This window comes from Somniosus microcephalus, chromosome 5 (genome assembly GCF_052327205.1).
Source record: "Somniosus microcephalus isolate GS21.2 chromosome 5, FLI_Smic_1.0, whole genome shotgun sequence".
NCBI classification, from domain to species: Eukaryota; Metazoa; Chordata; class Chondrichthyes; order Squaliformes; family Somniosidae; genus Somniosus; species Somniosus microcephalus.
The window spans coordinates 186870453-186890586 of NC_140991.1; the positions used below are offsets into that span (position 1 = coordinate 186870453).

The 20134-nt window shown below is 43.8% G+C and overlaps 1 protein-coding gene across 3 annotated transcripts in view; it reads right to left on the minus strand.

Annotated features, from left to right (window-relative positions):
* cdk6 (cyclin dependent kinase 6) overlaps nucleotides 1-20134 on the minus strand; it is a 374880-nt gene that overhangs the window by 93203 nt on the left and 261543 nt on the right. The window lies entirely within an intron of this gene.

Genomic DNA, 20134 nt, shown 5'->3' on the forward strand with positions numbered 1-20134 from the left:
CCTTTAATCTGGTGAGCACCTTCTCCAAGTTGGCGAGGTGATCACTGTCATTTTCGCCCGTGACCAGGATGTTGTCCAAATAACACTGGGTCCCTGGAATCCCTTGCAGGACTTGATCCATTGCCCTTTGCCAGATAGCCGGAGCCGAGGCTACCCCGAACACCAGCCGGTTGTATTGATAGAGACCTTTATGAGTGTTAATCATAAGGTATTGTTTCGAAGCTTCTTCTACCTCCATTTGCAAGTACGCCTGGGCTAGATCAATTTTGGTGAAGCATTTACCTCCAGATAGCGAAGCAAAAATATCCTCAATTCGTGGAAGTGGATATTGTACCGTGTGAAGGACTGGGTTCACTGTCACCTTAAAATCCCCACAGATGCGGGCCTTCTTTGGTTCCCCAGGCGTATTACTCAACGACCTCTTCATTACAGGAACGATGGGTGTAGCCCACTCGCTCCAGTCCACTTTGGACAGTACTCCTGAACGTTCCAACCCTTCCAGCTCTGCTTCGACAGCTGGTCTGATCACATAAGGCACTGGTCTGGCCTTAAGAAACTTTGGGCTTGCATTTTCCTCTATTTTAATCGTTGCTGTTATGCCTTTTAGTGTTCCGAGTCCCTCCTGGAACACTTCTTTTGCGTCAGTTAACATTTTCGACAGTCATCCAGGTGTGACGTCATCATCCTTTTTGGCCTCAACCTTCAGTGCCTGTATGGAATGCCAATCTAATTGTATCTTCCGGATCCATTCACGTCCTAGCAGTGGTGGTCCTCCATCTGGCAATACATATATATCCATTTTAGGTATTTCCTGGCCTTTATATATCACTTTCACCCTTATTTTTCCTTTGGGGTAGACTTTTTGCCCCGTGTACATCTTCAAGACAATCTCTGTAGCTTTCAAGGGTATATGTGAAAATAGCCGCTTGTAGTCCCTTTGGTTTATGACTGTTAGGGCTGATCCTGTGTCCAATTCCATTTTCACTTGGACTCCGTCTATCTTGAGTGTAACCCAGGTAGTCTGGTGATCCTCCATTTTGGTTACCTTTTGTAGTTTCAGACAACCCAGCTCCTTGCTTCCGGAGTCTGTGTCACTTTTCTGTTTGTCTGAACCACTGTCCATCACCTGGTGTACCTTTTTGTACTTCTCCTGTGGAGATTTCTTACTGTTGGTTTTCTTCCCAGACCTGCAGACTCTTGCTATGAGTCCTGCTTTTTCACACTGTCTGCACACTTGGTCCTTGAACCAACAATCCTTCTGGTCATGTGTTGTTCTGCCGCAGCGATAGCACTTCCCTGTTCCATAGGACATTTCATTGGTGCCATATTCTTGCGGTCTCCGTTGTATCTCTGCAGCGCCCCTTTTGGCTGCTTCGTGTGATACTGCCATACTGAAAGCCTTGTCCAGCGTAAGATCCTTTTCTGATAGAAGCCGTTTCTGGGTTCCTTCACTTTGTAGCCCACACACAAACTTGTCCCTTAACGTATCTGCTAGTCCCGCTCCAAACTGGCAGTGTTTCGATAGCTTGCGCAGTTCCGTTAGGTACTCAGCATTGCTTTCGTCTTTGTGCTGGTTCCTTTTATGGAACTTAAACCGTTCTGCTATCAGCAGCGGTGTGGGGTTTAAGTGGTCCTGTAGGATTTCTACTATGCTTTCGAAATTCTTGTTCACCGGCTTCTCTGGGGTTATTAGATTTCGCAGTAACACATAAGTTTTTGCACCCATGGAATTTAACAAAACCAGTGCTTTCCTAGCATCTGGCACTTCATTTGCCCTGCAGTACACCTCAATACGTTCCACATATGTCGCCCAATCTTCGACTTCATTGTCGAATATAGAGATACTGCCACTCTTCGGCATCCCTGGGTGTGATTTAACTGTCAAAAATGGCGTCTCCCGCCCTTCCCCTTCTTTTCCGCTGGTACAAAATGGCGTCTCCCGCGCTTTCCTTCCTTCCCGCGCTCGCCCTTCTTCTCCACTGCGGCTTCTAAAAATGGCGTCTCCCGCGCTCTTCCTTCTTCTCCGCGGCTCAATGGCGTCTCCCGCGCTCTCCCTTCTTCTCCCCGCGGACACTGTTCAGCCCTTGAGCCCTGGCTGTGCTCTGCGTGTTCTTTTTTTTTCTCTCTACGCCGCTCGGTCCTGAACCCGGCTGTTGCTTTACCCTCTCTCTCTCCGGTTTGTTTTTGTTTTGTTTTTTCCCTCGACGCCGCTCGGTTTTCAACCCCCGGCTGCGCCCTGTGCGCTTCACCCTCAGTCTTACCCCGTCGACGCTGCTCGGCTTTCTCTCCGCCGTCGGTTGGCTCTAGCCGCCGCTGTCCGGGAAGGCTCTGCGCTGGACCTGTCGTCAGTCTCTTGCTGATCGTCGTGGCTGGGGAACCAAGCCCGGCTCTCCACAGCCTCCCCTGCGATGTTCACTCTCTGCCGGACGACTGGGCGGTTGCTCGTGGTCGACGCCCGTGTTCCTGGCCTCGACTTTCTTACACTCCCCTCCCGGAGCGAATCCTTGAAGGGAAATGCAGAGTTGCAGGTAGATTCGAATCGACACTCGTCGCCACTGTTAGATCCGTGATTCTGAGAGTATGATGTTTTCAATAACCACACGGATGCTGTAACTTAACAATAAACAGGTATTTACTGGAGGAGGGTAGTCTCAAGACTGGGGGTACAGAGGCATGCGCAAGGCTTATATACAGGTGTGGTCACTGCCGGTACTACAGTATACAGGAGCTGTAAAAGTAGTTCTGTCTTAAAGGTACATACACTATAGCCTCCACCAGCATTAAATCATCCAGAATTCTGCAGCCTGTGTTCCTGCTCAAATTATCCCACACTCCCATCTTCTCCAGGTTCTACCAGCTCCCTGGGTCCCAGCTGGTTGAGTTCAAAATTCTCATTCTTTTTTTCAAATCACTCACCCTTCTTCCTTCTACCCTGCCTTTAGCCACTTTACTCATCTAACACTCGACTTTACATCTTTCGCTCCCTCCACTCCAACTTTGATTTGGCCACTCCTGTCCTTTGGAATTCACTGCCTAGTCATCTCCACTTTTCCACCTTTCAAAACCCTCCTCTTTGACCATGCCTTTGGCTTCTGATCATAACCTCTTCATTCCCTTCCCCTTACATGGTGTCCTTTCCTCCTTGTAAAGGAGGGTGAGAAGTTGCATATAGCTGCAAGTTATTTTTGTTGCTTTTCCTCTACCTCCCTGTGGAAAAGTGTCTCATTTCTGCTCTGCACATCCCCAAAATTTCCCATCCCGACAGCCCAATGAAGACCGGTAACTCAGAAATTAGGCCTGTAGTCTCATTAGAAATCTTTAATTGTGATTTTATAACAAATAGTTTGAATTGCAGGAATCTGATATCATCGCCATTCAAACTATTCACAATGGCACTAATTCTACAAAAAAGTTCACTGAAGACTTATCAGTCTGCTATAATTATTACTATCATTCAATTTTTTATGCAGAAGCACCTTCTGTTTATTTTATTTTTTCAAGAGAAATTCCTTATTTGCTAGTAAAAAAAAACACTGAAGAAACTGGTTCTTTAGCAGTTGCACATATATGATAAAGAGAAAGTCTCACATTCTACCTACTAGACTGGCTTCAAATCCATGTAGCAGAAAGAACAGCATTGTACGACCAACATTGTACAAACGACTCGTATGCCTTATGGTTTATGATTACTATAATTTAATTGTCAGCTTATTCAATATGTATTTATAATTTAGAAGCTGCATCTTTTGGGTTTTTTAAACAATGGTATAATCTGCTCCTACATGGTGGGCTGATAACATTTCAGGAAATCAAGGATGGCAAAGCACAAAACACACTAATTTTTTCTGCCAAAATTAGTACCTTTGTGCATTACTTTGCCTAAAGGTCTTAAACATTGACATTTGAAACCCTGAGAAAATGCTTCCTGTATCTAAGACTATTGTGCAACTATTGAAAGTAATTGATTCCATGAGAACATGCCAGAGCTTATAGAGTAGCCTGGGAAAATCCCAGAGGGGATAGAAAGCTGCAAATTCAGTAAGAATTATATTTATATCCCTTAACAACATGTCCTAAAAGTAGACCTTTCTTATGTGACCTCTTTTATGCAAGTTATATTTGCTCAACCTATTCATCACCTTGGAGTGAATTTTTTGCTTGGCCAGCATTAGGCATTTGTTGGTATGTTTTTTTTAATTCATTCACGGAATGTGGGTGTTGCTGGCAAGGCCAGCATTTATTGCCCATCCCTAGTTGTCCTTGACAAGGTGGTGGTGAGCCCTCTTCTTGGCACAGATTGGGCACAGACCGCCTCACTGTTAAAATTGGTATACTTTGCACTCGTTTTACGCCTGAAAAATGGGCGCAATGCATCTAAATTTCTATCCCCATATTTCTCCAGAACAGGAGTTAGTGCGGGGGAGTTTCCCACCTGAGCATGTTGAGGAAAAATTCCATGCCAGTGTGTATCCAGTTCTTCCTCAGTTCTCTCACTTGCTCTCAGTTAATATCTATGCTGTCCAGACGAGGGTGAATGTGATCCTTTGTATATGCTGGGGTCCATGACACTCCACCATTTCAATGAAAAAATTTAGGGCAAAAATTATCTCACAGTGACCAACAGCGGCTGTTTCATCCCACCTGACTCAGTGGGCAGAACTTTTCAAGGCTCTGCGTCACTGGCAGGTCCTGGTATGCAGTGGATGACGTACTGGTAAAATCGTGGGTGGATTGCCCATTCTTTTTCTCCCATTAATATCAATGGGTGAATAATTGCTGCGAAAACCGCCTGTGATTTTCTGATAAGTTTTCCACTGTGTGTGACATCCTGCTGGTGGCACAGGGCCTCAGAAGGTACCGCCTATTTTCTGCTGTACAGACCAGTGGCAAGCTTAAAGCCTGTGCTTGTACTGATAGCAGCGGTGTTGCTTCCTGTTAGTTTCTCTGTTGGGTTCCAGGCAGGATTAAGTGTATGAGCTGGTACAAATAAATAAAGAGCCACACTTCAGCTACAGAAGAACTACGTGCAGCTCCCAAGTCATGGGTTGGCTACTCCTGATCTAAAGGAGGGAGTATTGAGAGATAAACAACTGCATCTCAGAAATACATTGCATATTAGGCCAATGAATAGCTGCACTCCAGTCCATCAAGCAGAAAAAGGCAATGAACATGGAGGCTGCAATAGAATCTTCTGTGATCTAAGGACTGTACAACATAAGCATGGAAGTTACTGTCAGTGATGTTGCTGTACAAATGCTTAACGTGCTCATATCAAATTCAGGTTTAGATTAGTATGTGACGTTCTGCTGGTCTGTGCTGTATACAAACAGAAGACAGTTTCATGCACGGACACAATTTGGTGCAATATGGCATGCGTGCTGTGAAACGGGGAAAAGAGGCCAGTGTTTTAGTTAAAATGTTAACTTACTGGATAGATACAGATGTACTGCTACAGGACGGTAAGTTGAAAGACAAAGATAAGTAACTTGGCACAACTTGCCATTAATTAAATCTTTTAATAAAAGGCATTCTGGCGACTTAATCCAAATGCTTGTGGTGACGCACCGAACACCAGGTTAGTCCAACAGTAAGTAAAAAATTCCACAAAGATCACTCTTTCAGGTTTCTCTCCTCTGGCTAATTGTACATGAGATCAGGTTAAATAATACAATACCAATATGCAAATGTTGCTTAGTAATAACAGGGTTCTTTCACTTTATAAGTTCCCATGTCTGAGGGCAGTGAAGCAGGCTGAAGGACGGACAGATAAGAACAATAATGTTGGCTAGTAATAAATGGCAGATAAAAGAGCTCGAGTCAGTTATGATTAAATGACAACATTCTACACATTCTTTTCTGGTGAGAAAGTTGTCCCACTTAGCTAGAGACAGGCAGCCACAGTATAGCAGACATTCAGCACCACAGAGGAAGCATACCCTTGCATGTTAAACTACTGACAGGAGACCCTGAATGCACTTTTATAAATATGATGAAGTTCCCCCGCCCCCTCCAAACGCTGTAAAAATAAATATATGTTTTACACTCTTCAGTTTTTCTTAATTAAAAGCAGGAAAGTGGTGCTCAATGCACATAAAGCTTCTCCAGGACTCTCGGCAATGTGCCAATGTTTACATTCCCCCTGGGTGGGAAATACAGGGTGAAAGGCCTTTGATGGCAGGCCTTTGAATTCTCAACTGTAGCCGCCTGTGACCCCTCTGCTCTCATACTTTCAGAGGAATTCTCCATTTAACCGTTCAAATACTGCTGCTGTAAAACGACAAAAAAAAAACAAATGAGAATCCTGTTGAAGTGCTTGTTCCAGTTACTGAAGCATTTTCTTTCCCCGTAAGAGTGAATCCTAAATTCAATTATATTAATGAAAAGATCAGTTTGTGCTGCAAACTAAAGTTAAAAGACAACTGGAAAATAAAAGGGAGGTACTAACTAAAAACTTAAATATTGCTAGGGTAGCGTGGCATGGCGAATGAAGCACCAATAAGAAAAAACGGCATAGAAAATATGCAGTCAAAAATCTGCAAAATTTCTGCAGAATACAGTAAGCACAGCTCAAAAGGAATGTTATTGGGGGCCCCAGTTTACGAACAAAGAGAGCTCAGTTTGGCTCTTCACCCCCCCCCCCCGGCCTCAGTGCTACCACATCCGCACATCATTAGTGGAAAATTCCTGAGATATGCTGTAATTTTTGCTTTTTTTTCCAGTACAGTCAAAGCTTTAATGTCCAGATGACATTTTTTTCCCAATTTATCCCTATTGAATTGAATTGGCTTGTTGCCCACCTTGGTGAATAATTAATGCACCAGGAAAAAAAAGTACACTCCCTGGCAACTGGCAGTCGGGCAGGAAATACCAAATAAAAACTTTATTATGCATTGTTTAACCATTTTGCTTGCCTGTAGGACACCCTGTTGTAAGTGTAATTTATATATTGGCACGCTCCATTTGTATGACACTGAGCACAGATTTGTCATTCCCAGAATATGTCACGCAAAGGCACTTGTCTGAGTTTCTGCCTGTGAAAGTGGTAGTGGCAATGCTCCAAATGTTTGGTACATTATACAGTAGATCAGTGATGACAAGTACAGTATGTTATTTTAGATAAGGCCATTCAAAGAATGCAAGAGTGGAAATTTACAGAATAACCAATATAATTAGCTCCAAAAGCCCTTTCATTTTATATCACACATAGCTGTTCCCTTTGCAGCAGACGAGATGGCAGTTTAATTCAGGATCACTATCCTGAGCAGTCATATTTCAAAACAGTGATCCCTTTAAACGTATGTGCTGAGATGCATTGCTACATATAAGATCTTGTCAACCTACTGTTGATGTAGATCAAGACCATTCCGAAAAGGGAAGCTAAACTAGGCTTATAGCAGTGTGTGTGTGGGCCATAGTCACTTACTTTTAGCTTCATATTTTTCAATGGCTCTGTGGTGGCCAGGGACGGAAAGTTACTCAGGGATGCAATCCATTTTCCAGGAGAGAGTCCTATCCACCAGAATGTGCCTGCTCAGGTACCAGTAAGGGAATCATGGGCTCTGATAATAACCCCCCCATGATGGGTGGGAGAGGGTCGTGATTTAAAAATGAAAAAATGGAGAATGTATCCCCAACCCACTGTATACGTGCCAGTTGCTGTTTTTACGGTGGTGGGTTTCGAGGCGTCGGAGTGTCCTGCCCTGGAGAGGTGGGGCACTTCATTAACACATTTAAATTGGGCTTCCACAGTGCAATTGGGAGCCCAATTTAAAATTTATTGAAACCTGGAATTGAAAGTGAGGCTGAAGCAGCTGGCTCCACAAGACAAGCACTCCTTGTGGGCAAGGAGGAGCAGGAGTGCTCTCCCAGCCCCTCAAGGAAGACTTGGACCGCACCTGGGCTGATTGTGGCCTCTCTCTCCCCAAGTCTCTCCCCAAGTCCCGATCGTGGCTGACCTCTCCTTTCCCCAAGCCCTGAATGTCGACCATCCCCCTTCCCAATTTTCAGTTGCTAAGGGTCCCTGGCTGCGGCCTCCTGCCATTGGTTTCGCAGCCCGGCAGCTGGCCAGGCTGTCAATTTGGCCAAGGGCCAGGTGGGAAACAGAAGAAAAAAATGGCCTTGCTGGGTTCTTCGGCCATTTTTTGCCTCCCCTGCACTGTCCCTGCCTCCCTGTAAATATCAAGGCCATGGTCTCTACCATGTTTTCCACATTTGCCCAGTTAGAATGCTGGATGCATAACCCCCAACACGTGGGGCTGGATCTTGCCAGCCCTGGGGAGGCGGGTTTGGAGGCAGGACTGCCGGGAAAATGGCAGAGTCTGGGGGCGGGTGCCCATCCCACCCCCAACCCACCTCCGTGCCATCTTCCCGGGAGACGGGTAGCTGACTCGCGCCGTGTCCCGTCTTCTGGAGGCAGGAAGGGGATTACAGCCACTTAACTGCCTGTTAACAGGTAGTTAACAGGCAGATAAGAGGATTATCCCCATTTTACCCACACATGTGCGGGCTTCCCGAAGGTTGCGAACCCCGCCAGGGTCAGCGAGGCGAGCAGTGGGTCTGCGGGGGTTGGAGGGGTGCAAAAGTGCGCTGTGAAGGTAAGTGATGGGTGCAAGTGTGGAGAGGTAAGTATGTGAGGTGAGTGGAAAGTGATAGAAAATGTTTACTTACCTTTGTTTCTTCCTGCAGGCTTCAAACGTTGGGGATACGGAGAATCTCGCATCTCACCAGCAGAGATGACAGATGGCTGCTGCATTCTCCGATGCAACAACCATCTAATTTCTGCTCACAAAAGAGGTTTGATGAGTCTTGAATAAAAGAACTCATCAAACAACATAGAATATCAGTGTTTGACAGCTTCACAGAGCTGTCAAACGATGACAATTCACCTGTCAAAACATTTTGACAGATGAAACGTCACACACTGACGTTCTCTGTAACCGGTTTCCCCTTAATTGGCCTGCTAAGCCCGCTGGGTGGGCTTAACAAGGTCAATCAAGGGAAAATAGCGTGGGTTGGCCAGAAGTCGATGGAGGCGGGACTAAAACCCAACAAGTGGGAGTCCCGCCTCCAAAAGCTCCCCATTGGCAAAATCCAGCCCCTGGTGTTCAAAGATGGGTGAAGAGGGCCTTGAGGCATTGTAAAAAGAGCGGCCAGCTCAAATACTTTCACAGTGCAACTGTGCAATTGCTTTTGTGGTGCCTCTGTGCTCAGGCACCATGACCAAATTTACATTTTTTAAGAGAGTACAGCAGTGTAGTGGGTGCGTCACTGGACTCGTAGTCCAGAGCCCTGGACTAATAATCAAGAGAACGTGATTTCAAATCACACCATAAGAGTATTTGAATCACTTTTTAAAAATCTGGAAATAAAAAGCTGGTATCAGTAAAAGTGACCATGAAGCTGTCGGATTGTCGTAGAAACCCAACTGGTTCATTAATGTCCCTTACGGAGAAAACCTGTTGTCCTTACCCGTTCTGGCCTATATGTGATTCCAGTACCACACCAATGTGGTTGACTCTTAACTGCCCTCTGAAGTGACGTAGCAAGTCACTCAGTTGTAGCAAACCTCCACACTACAGCGTTTCAACTAGGGATAGGCAATACATGCCGGCCTTGCCCAGTGATGCCTACATCCTGAGAATGAATAAGACTTTTTTCTAAGGGATGTAATTATGTAAATATGGTTTGACCCAAAATTCAGTGCTATTAGCACTTGAGCTTTGGGTGGGCCTTAAAATAGTGCAAACCAAATTAAAATGGGTTTACACCTCAATATGGAAATCATCTCCAGTCTTTTGACTTCTGAGATGTATCCAAGTACTTGATAAGCCTTGTTGGTAGCAGCTTTACAATTTCTGGAAATCCTCAGTAAATGGTTAATGATCATATCCAAATCAATTTCCTTTTTTGCTAATTGACACCCTTTCATCATGTAAACATATTGGGCTCAAGATTCGTGGCCGCCATAAGAGTTGTCGGTGTCACCGCGGCCTCGGGTTAACCGCCGCTGAAAATGTACGAAGCGTTACAAGAGAAAAATTTGTGTTGGGGGATAAAGATTTTCAGACCAGCGCTAACTTACCATGTAACACCTTTCTGGTGGCATTACTGCAGGCATCGGAAGCGAGGTTGCCGTCCAGGAGCGGCGTTTGACCTTCCAACAGCCTCTGGAAGCGAGGCAATAGCGTTCGCTACGCATTGTGGGAAATTAAAAGGGCAGTGCTTTCTGAACTAATAAAAATTAAAATGTTAAAAATTGCAGTTTTCAGCCCTTGCTGCCCTTTAAAAAAATTAACAATAAAAGAAATTCCAAATGGGAGTCTTCAGCTCTTAAAGCTGAATTCCCTGCACCTCAAAAAATGGGAAAAGTGTTTCAGCACGAACACAAATGGCTCAGCAATCCAAGGAAGGGCCCCCCAAGATCTTGCACGCAGCACTCCAGCTTTGTGCAGAGGGTCAACACTGCAAGAGGGGTCCTCTACCCCCAGGGGCCAGGAGGCCCTCCAGAAAGAACAATGTGAGACTACATCATCGAGGCCATCACTGTCAGCAGTGTCGCCCCCACCACCTGGCTCCAGTGCCCAAAGAAGCTTCATGACCTCAGACCACTGGTCAAGGTCAGCGAATGAATCTTCAAAGGCCGTCTCCTACCAACTGCATTACTAGCCTCACACACTTCTCAATGCACGACTTTCCCCCACCAATCACTCATCTACCAGTATCAATCACGAGGCACACCTCCCATTCCTAGCCTCACCTCACCCCCTTGGAAGAGATGGTGCAGGACATTCTTGGCAGGGGCATAGCTGAGCCCTTGGCCAGTGGCGGGGCTGAAAAGATACAAGATACTGGTATCCTCAAACATTATCCTCCTTCTGGCATGCACCACTTGCTTGCCCACCCTCCCCTTACCACAACTCCACCCTTGTGCCTTCCTCATTTCACACACCCAAGAAATGCAGTCTGCCCAGCCAGTGATTGACCAAGAAGAGGGTGATGAGAGTGAAGAAGAAGAAGAAGAAACACCATTACTCGATTTGACACTCCCAGCTACCAGCTCCTCAAGGTCGACCAGCTAGGCCATTTGCAGTGTCCCCCACTGAAATTCAGCAGCCTTCCACCAGCCATGCTGCAGCCACTGGGGTACCCCTGTGTGACATCAGTAGGATAGGCAAAGGCACATATAAGACAGTCACTACGAGTGGTGAGTTGATTTCTTGATGTCATATTGGATGGATAGATGTATAAAGTTGGATTGGAAAGTTTGCTTTGTGGTGGCCTTTATTTCAGCATTGTGGCCAAGAGGATGCTGTAATGATCAGTAACAGAGGGAAGGTAAGGTGTGGGACAAATGTTGAAAGGGGAATTGGGGATGTGGTACTGTAGGTGGATGATTCCATCCCGGATATCACAGCCAGAAAGGGGCTGAATGGGTTGCATCCTTCCTTCTGCTTCCTCATCTTCTATTTCCTCCTCTTCGGCTTCTTCCTCTTCTGCGTCTTCCTCTTCCCTCTATGAGTGGATGCTGTAAATTTGAAATAAAAGCAGAAAATGCTGGAAATATTCAGGTCAGGCAGCATCTCGGCCTGAGACGTGAACTCTGTTTCTCTCTCCATGGATGCTGCTTGACCTTCTGAATATTTGCAGCATTTTCTGACTTCTCAGAGGCCTTCCTTTACCATTCGAGGCCTTGCAAGCATCCAGCAGCACTCCCTACACACTTCAAAAACTTTTAACATGTATTGCAGCAAGCCATTACTTCAATAAAATCAACAACAAAAAAGTCCAAAAGCTTAAATGCAAACTTGAAAGATGTGTGTGTCCCTTTAAGAAGTGCTGACAGCGCCTCTGTCAATCTGCTGCATGCTAGGCTTACACAGCAAACTTAGGAGCCAGCTCTGAATTCACTGCAAAGGTCCAAGTTTGCCGAGGTGATGTCACCTCTCCCTCATTTAAATCTGCAGGGCTATCGATGTTACCGGCAGCATTGTCGAGCCTTGGGAAATGGTGGACGCCGTGGGACCCACCACCAGCTGGCGAAAGAGCGGCAGCTGCCCTCTTAAAGCGACATTTTGCTGGTAACGGATGGCGTTAAACCATCAAAATTTTAGCTCTTTGTGCTTCCAGCTCCATTGTGCATAATGTTACATTTATCCATGTCAGAATCCACTGATCACTTCTTTACCAAATTGCTTGATTGGTTCTAATCCCTTTGAATGCTATTAATCCCCCAGCAAAATAGTTTGGTGTTATCAGCAAAGTTTAAAGTTTTGTCCTCCAAGAAATACTGTCCTCCATATTGTTTACAGTTGGGGTAAACAGTGGGGAGCCCAGAACAGATCCCTGGAAACTCTCTTTGTCACTGTACAACAGTCATGAAATTGATAGAATTCTGTATAAGGCACACCCTCTCCACCAAATCTTAGGCTAATTTGATCTATAGTTTCTAGGTTCAAGTCTCATTCCTTTTTTGATTAGTGGGATACCATTTGCTATGTTTCAGTTCTCAAATACAACCCTAGTCCTCAATTACAGCTCTGAAAAATATTAGTCTAAGGATTGTATAGTGCAATTGGTTAAACATATCCTATTCACCTCTGAGACTTGGATTTGCATCTAGCCCAGACTAATGGGATGAAAGTTTCCTCTCTCTGCTGGCTGTAAGGATCCTCTGTGAAATGAATTTGAGCAGTTATAATCCAGTGCCTAATGGATGTTGGCCTACATTACAAAGCTACCCGTATTGGCAATCTCACTCAGAGGGGCCTCAGGGATGGCAGATGTGTGAAGTGGAAAAATTCATACCAATGTAGTAGGAAGCGCTCTTCTCAAGCTAGGGATCTGTTCCATAGATCCACTAATGTACTCTGTATATTCTCATCCTTGTTTTCAAATCCCTCCATAGTCTCGCCCCTCCCTATCTCTTTAATCTCCTCCAGCCCTACAAGCCTCCAAGATCTCTGCGCTCTACCAATTCTGGCCTTTTGCGCTTCCCTAATTTTAATCGCTCCACCAATTCCGGGCTGTGCCTTCAGCTGTCTAGGCCTTAAGCTCTGGGAATCTCTTCCTAAACCTCTCCCCCTCTCTATCCTCCTTTAAGACACTCCTTAAAACCTACCTCTTTGACCAAGCTTTTGGTCATCTGTCTTAATATCTCGTGGCTCAGTGTCAAAATTTGTTTGATAGCGCTCCTGTGAAGCGCCTTGGGATGTTTTACTACGTTAAAGGTGCTATATAAATGCAAGTTGTTGTATAATATGGACATAGAAAGATGATGATCCACATGCCGTCAGTGAAAGTCATCCACTGTTGGACCCATTGCAAATGATAGTGGACTACCTCGCACCTGGCTGAGAGCATCAGCAGATCAGGTTTTCTACAAACTGCCAGTGACTTGAAAAAGTTTTGTTCTTCGTAAGTATGGCAGGAGTGCTTTACATTTAAAATACCTCCCTTCGTATTACTACTCCCCTCAAGCTTTATGTGCTGCATTAGAATGTTTTTTGAAACAGAGATGATTTCAAATAATACCTGAGAATATGAATGCTGTTTCATATGCTTTTAGTAACTGAATAATTAGTGTGCTTATATTGTATATAAATTCTAAAGAAATTAATGGATCTCTATGGAATATCACTGAACTGTGTTAAGGGAACAATTGTCCCAACAATCTAATAAATTAAAAGTTTTGAGATTTCCTGTTTGTGTCATGCTTACTTCCTGTGTTACAATTTGTTGGTCATGCTATTCCATAAACTTGATGTCATGTCTGGGTGTTAGTTTTGTAAGGGTTCTTGCCATTATACATAGCTTTCAGACCTCTCAAAACTAGGTTGTGACCCAAACACCAGCATGCAGCCCTGGCCGGATCCTTCCATCCACTGATGGCCCACCACCCAAGATGTACCAGCTGAAATGAAAGAAGAAAAAGGGCAGACAGAAGTAGAGGGAACATGGAGAGAAAGAGATAGAAACAGAAGATTGGAGAGAAACCAGCAGAAGAGAAATAGAGAGAGAGACCAGCAGAAGCAGAAGACCAGAAAATGAGTAGCAGAATAGAAGAGAAAGAGCTAGAGAGAGAACCAGAAGATGAGACCAAGAAAACCAAAAGAGGAGATAAAGGGAGAAGTAGCAATGTGAAGATGACAGAAACAGGTAACAGAAAGATTCTGCTGACTCACCATCAGCAGTTCCATTAGATATCTACTAGTATTTAAATAAACTCTGAGGACTGTATGGATTATTTAACGATGATTAAAAACCACTTATTGATGGAAGAGAACATTGCCCTACAGGAATATGTCAATCAAGGTTAGATTATTAAAACATACCTCAAGGCACATGATCAAAACTTTTTCAAAATTGATATCTGTCTGATATAATGTCACATACCTTAAATTCCATTGTGTGAGTAATGCAGTGCTATTCTGGTGATGACTTACAATTAAGTTTTCATGTTCTGCCAAACACTAAAAAAGTGGGGAAATTTGAACTTGTCCTAATTGGTGCAAATGGGGTGACAATACATTAAAATAGCGGTGTACTAGTTACTACCCTGTTTGCGCATCCGTTGCAGCTGCCGCCATTTTGAAAGGGATCTACACCTGAGCGACTGAAGCACCTGCCCGCTTCAGTTGATAGGTCCATTTTAATATGCAAATCGGGGTCTATGATGTACATAGCAAGAGTGCTCCTCTGGGCCCCACAAAAATAATCTAAGCCGCTTCTCCCTGGCAACCCCCACCCCACGATCGCAACCCTCTCCCCTACCCCAGCAGCCTGATATTGGCCAGCTTTAATCCAACAAGCTGCATTGGGGTGTTCATTTGGTGCGCTGCAGCTCACCAGTTCAATGTAAATGAGGACGGGGCCTCAAAATCATGACGGCCTCTTCGCCGCCAGGACAGGCAGCTAAAGGTCAAACTCAATACCAGCAAGTCATCATTTTCAAGTCAAGATAGTGATAAAGTTTTAAAAAAAATCACAAATACCAGTTCATCTTCCATGGCCTGCACACGTTGGGGTAATCTTGACTACGGGCACACCTCTCCCGATTTTCATTCCCACAATGGCAATGAAAATAAGGAGAGATGTATAATGGGCAGCTTATCTGATATCTCCCATTAACACTATTGCCCAAAGTCAAAATCTACCTCGATGAGTCCACACCAAGTGTAGTCTTCAGCTGGAGGCAGGTTAGAGGAAGGGGATAATTTGATCAATGCAAGCAGACATAATTCAGTCCCCATATTTAAGTCATACATTCTGTTCTTAGTTTTATATAATGCTCTGACTTAATATTATTATTTATAGTTAAATAACAAAACCTATGGAAATTTTTGAAGCAGAGAAGATGAGTTGGTTTGAACACCGGATATTTTTTGTAATATAGGCTGAGGAACAGGGAAACACAAAACTGAGGTGCTTTAGTGCCACCACTGGCAGGAGAGTGTAATTATAGCATGACAAGTTTACATAGGGAGAGTATTATAAGTGTGGACATACAAATTTATCATGGGAAAAGTTGACACAAAGGTGTGAGAAAAATACGATAACAAGCTTTGTAGACAGGCAGTGAATGCAGATGTAAGATTTTTTAATATACTGACATAGCTATCTTCCAGTTTTACTGTAGTGGTAACCAGGTATGTTACTAGGTGTACCATGTGACTCTGTATAAAAATACTCAAAACACAAAGCAGAATATCTATTAGAACTGGCCAGGTTTGTAGTGGAAAATCAAAGTGCCTAATCCCTCCTGTGACAACTGCACTTCAAAGTAATTAATTGTGCGTGAAGTGCCTTGAGACATTTGTGAGAGATATGATTAGATGCTGTATAAATGTAAGTTTTTCTTTCTTTTCATTGCCTTCAATAGTTAAACAGTGGGGTCCTGTTCAAAAGACCTGAGTGAATATCAACTCTGACTGTTTGAACATAGTTAGTTGCTATGGGTTCCTGCCTCACAGTTATATAGTACACTACTGTTGGATGGGGGAAGGATGGGAACTAGGCAGAGAGGAGGGAAAACAAAAGAAACACCTTCTGCTGATTGATGTTGTTTATTCTGCTATCCTAATGCTGGTTGAAGGAGATAGCAAGGAGAAAAAAAGGCAGACCAGAAAAAGAAAGGCCTGTATTTAGATTACACCTTAACCTATCTTGTGGAAAAGTTTTAAAGCACTTGCAGATAGATAGGTGAATACAGCAGCCATTTTGTGCACAGCATGATTCCACAAACAGAAACAAGATAAATGGCTAGCTACTCTGTTTTTGGTGGCAGTGGTTGAGGGAGAAATATTGGCCAGCTTCCACAATTAATGCTATGGATTCCTTAGGAGAGAAAAATAAAATAAAAATAATTAAGAACTGCTGTATATGATTTTAAAAAAGTGAAGTGGCACTTCTGGCTCAGTAGAGAAGTGCCTTCCACTTAGTCACATTTAACTAATCACTAGATAACTGAACATGCCATTTTTACAGGTACTTTTCATTCAGATCTACCAAGTCAGATAGACACAACTGTAATGTCTAAAAACTTTCTGAAGCAACATTTATATCTATTTATATTTTAGTCAACATTTTGTGTAATCTCTATTTATCTGCATTTTATAATAAATATCAAAGTTCCCATGAAACTTTCTGGCAAAAACTGGCTTGTCAGAAGTCGAACTCATATTCTGAGTGCACTTTGTACTGTTTACCAGGATTAGATTATTTATCCTTGTCCAGATTTTTTCTCACTGTACAAAGGTGGTATCAAATTTCACATTCCAACACTGCTTGAAAACAGTGAGCCAATGAGGCACATTTTCTCACTAGAATCCACAGACTAGTTACCACACCCTGTTACTGTACTATTTTATTGGTGACAAATTAACCTTTTTGAGATACAGTTTAAGTGTAATCTTTTAAAGTTCCAAATGTTATAATAGTAGCCATTGGTAAAGTTATAAAGAAAGAAAGACTTGCATTTATATAGCACCTTTCACGACCACCTCAAAGCACTTTACAGTCAATGAAGGACTTTTTTTTTTAAGTGGAGTCACTGTTGTAATGTGGGAAACACAGCAGCCAATTTGCGTACAGCAAGGTCCCACAAGCAGCAATGTGATAATGAACAGATAATCTGTTTTTATTATGTTGGTTGAGGAATAAATATTGGCCAGTGCACCAGGGATAACTCCCCTACTCTTCTTCGAAATAGTACCATGGCATCTTTTACGTCCACCTGAGAGAGCGGACAGGGCCGCGGTTTAACATCTCATCTGAATGACAGCACCCCCTCAGCACCGCACTGGAGTGTCAGCTTAGTTTTATGCGTTCAAAATTCAAGTTGCTGGAGTGGGACTTGAACCCACAACCGTTCTAACTCAGAAGCGAGTAGTGCTACCAACTGAGCCACAGCTAACACCTTATTACTTAATGAAATTGTTTATGTGTGAGAGTATACTTGACTCTATATATAATTACTTTTATATACGAATTTCAGCCCCGATTTTAACTCAGCCTGAGTATCAGGCAGAATTAGGCTGAGTTGGTGGCAAACCGTCCTTACCTCGGCAGTGTGATGCCTGTTCAATTTCAAATCCTGGACATGATCAGCATACCCCTGATCAGTTTCTTGTCTGAAACTGGCAAGGTGTGTCAACTGGCCGGCAGGCGGGATCACAATGTCGGGCAGAAGGAGACCATCGCCGGGGACCAAAGGAACGCTCTCGGCACTCCTGCTCCTCCTGGCCCCACAATGAAAGTAAAACAAAGTTGAAAAGATTTACCTGTTTGGGCCGCTTCTGGGCCAGGCTCCTCTTACCACTAGGTTAAACTGGCAGGAAAGCTACAATGCCTTCCTTGCTCAGGCCACTGGTTAAAATAGCAGTCAGGCCTTGATGACATCATCAGAGCCAATTCTACATAATTAAAGAAGGAACCTAGATATTGAGCAGTAAAAGGTGTGCACTACATCATCGGGCAATGCACTCTTTTAAGGGTGGCTGGTGATGCTGAACCCGAGAAAATATCTAGCATTGAAACCCAAAAACCTAACAGAAGGTTAGAGATGCACTGGCGCCATTCAGATAAATAGGAATGGAACCTTGGAAGGGTAGTCCACAAACCTGGATCACAGAGGAGATGTGTTGGAGGAGGATGGCATGGCCAACTCTATTGATCACTACAGAAAGGTTGAGGAAGATGAGAAGAGATAAAGAACCACAGTTAAATTCACAGAGGGTGTCGTTTGTGAATTTGGTTAGAGCCATTTCAGTGCTGTGAAAAGGGCAGAAGCTGGACTGCAGAATAAAATTGCTGAGTTAGAAACACAAATTGCTATGGAGTTTAATGATATAATAGCAAAAGCAGAGACATAGACCTGGAATTTCCTCAGAGCTACCCCCACTCCACTGCCATAACTTTGCCATAAGTGCAATGGAACCTAGTTTACTTGCAGAAACGGGGTTTTTGGCAAAGTAACAGTGTCCCAGCGAGAGCAGCTTCAAGAAAATTCTGGGCTGTAGCTTAGGCTAGGGCAGGACTGGGGCTGAACACTCCTGGCTACAAAGTAATCAGGAGGGTTAGAGCAAGGAAAAAGTGAGGAGCGGCGTTAAGCAAAGGTTCCCTTACAAGACTAGAACATAGGGATGATATGGGGATGGTGCAAAAGCTGAACCTATGTTGTTGGAATTAAGGAATAAAGAGGGAACTGTTACTCTTTTTGGAGTAGGGCCACTGACAGTTGACAGTAGAGGAAGGGATATGGAGATAAATTAGACAAAAATGTAGGAAAAATGCGCTATAATAATGTGTGACATTATTTATCCTAATTTAGACTGGGGGTAAGAGTAATGTAAATGGCATAGAAGTGGAAGTGTTTCTACAATGTGTCCAGGACTGCTTTCTAGAAGAGTATGTTTATAGTCCAACAAAGAAAGCGGCAGTGCTGGATCTAATTCTATGAAAGGAAATGGGGCAAGTAGTTAATATAGGGGTAGGGGAACAAATAATCTGCCCGGTGCCGGGGTTCGGGACATCTGCTCTGGGCTGGAGAGGAACTTGCAGTGGGAGGGGGAGGAGCCAGTGGTCATGGTCCATGTAGGTACCAACGACATAGGGAGAATTAGGAAAGAGGTTCTGCTGAGAGAGTATGAGCAGCTAGGGGCTAAATGAAAAATCAGAACCTCAAGGGTAATAATGTCTGCATTATTAACTGAGCCATGAGCAAATTGGCATAGGGTAAATAAAATTAGAGAGATGAATGCGTGGCTCAAAGACTGGTGTGGGAGAAATGGGTTTCAATTCCTGGGGCACTGGCACCAGTACTGGGGAAAGTGGGATCTGTATCGTTGGGACGGTCTTCACCTGAACCATGCTGGGACCAGTTTTCTGGCGAGTCGTATAACTAGGGCGGTAGAGAGGGCTTTAAACTAAATATTGGGGGCATGGGATCAAATTTGGGAAGATGTGGTAAATCAAAGAGTAGAGACAAGGCAAGAGAGAAAGGTATTAATATGGGAAATGATAAACAGACCGTGACAGGAAGGGATAGAGAGTACAAATCTAAGAGTAAATCAACAGATAAGACTAGAGGTTACAAAAATAATAAAAGGACAAAACTAAAGGCTCTGCATCTGAATGCATGTAGCATTCAAAACAAAACAGATGAACTGATAGCGCAAATAGAAATAAATAAATATGACCTGAAAGCCATTACAGAAACATGGCTGCAGGATGACATAGATTGGGACCTGAATATTGATGGGTACATGACATTTAGGAGGGACAGGAAGGTGGGAAAAGGTGGAGGGGTGGCTCTGTTAATTAATGATGGTATTAGCACAATTGAGAGGGATGACCTAAGTTCAGGAAACCAGGATGTAGAAGCGGTTTGGGTAGAGATGAGAAATAATAAAGGCAAGAAGTCACTTGTGGGAGTGGTGTACAGGCCCCCTAACAGTAACCACATGGTAGGATGGAGTATAAAGGAAGAAATAATGGGAGCTTGTCAGAAGGGTACGGCAATAATCATGGGGGATTTTAATCTGCATATAGACTGGAAAAATCAGATGGGCAAAGGTAGCATAGATGAGGAGTTCATGGAATGTTTTCGGGATAGTTTCTTACAACAGCACGTTCTGGA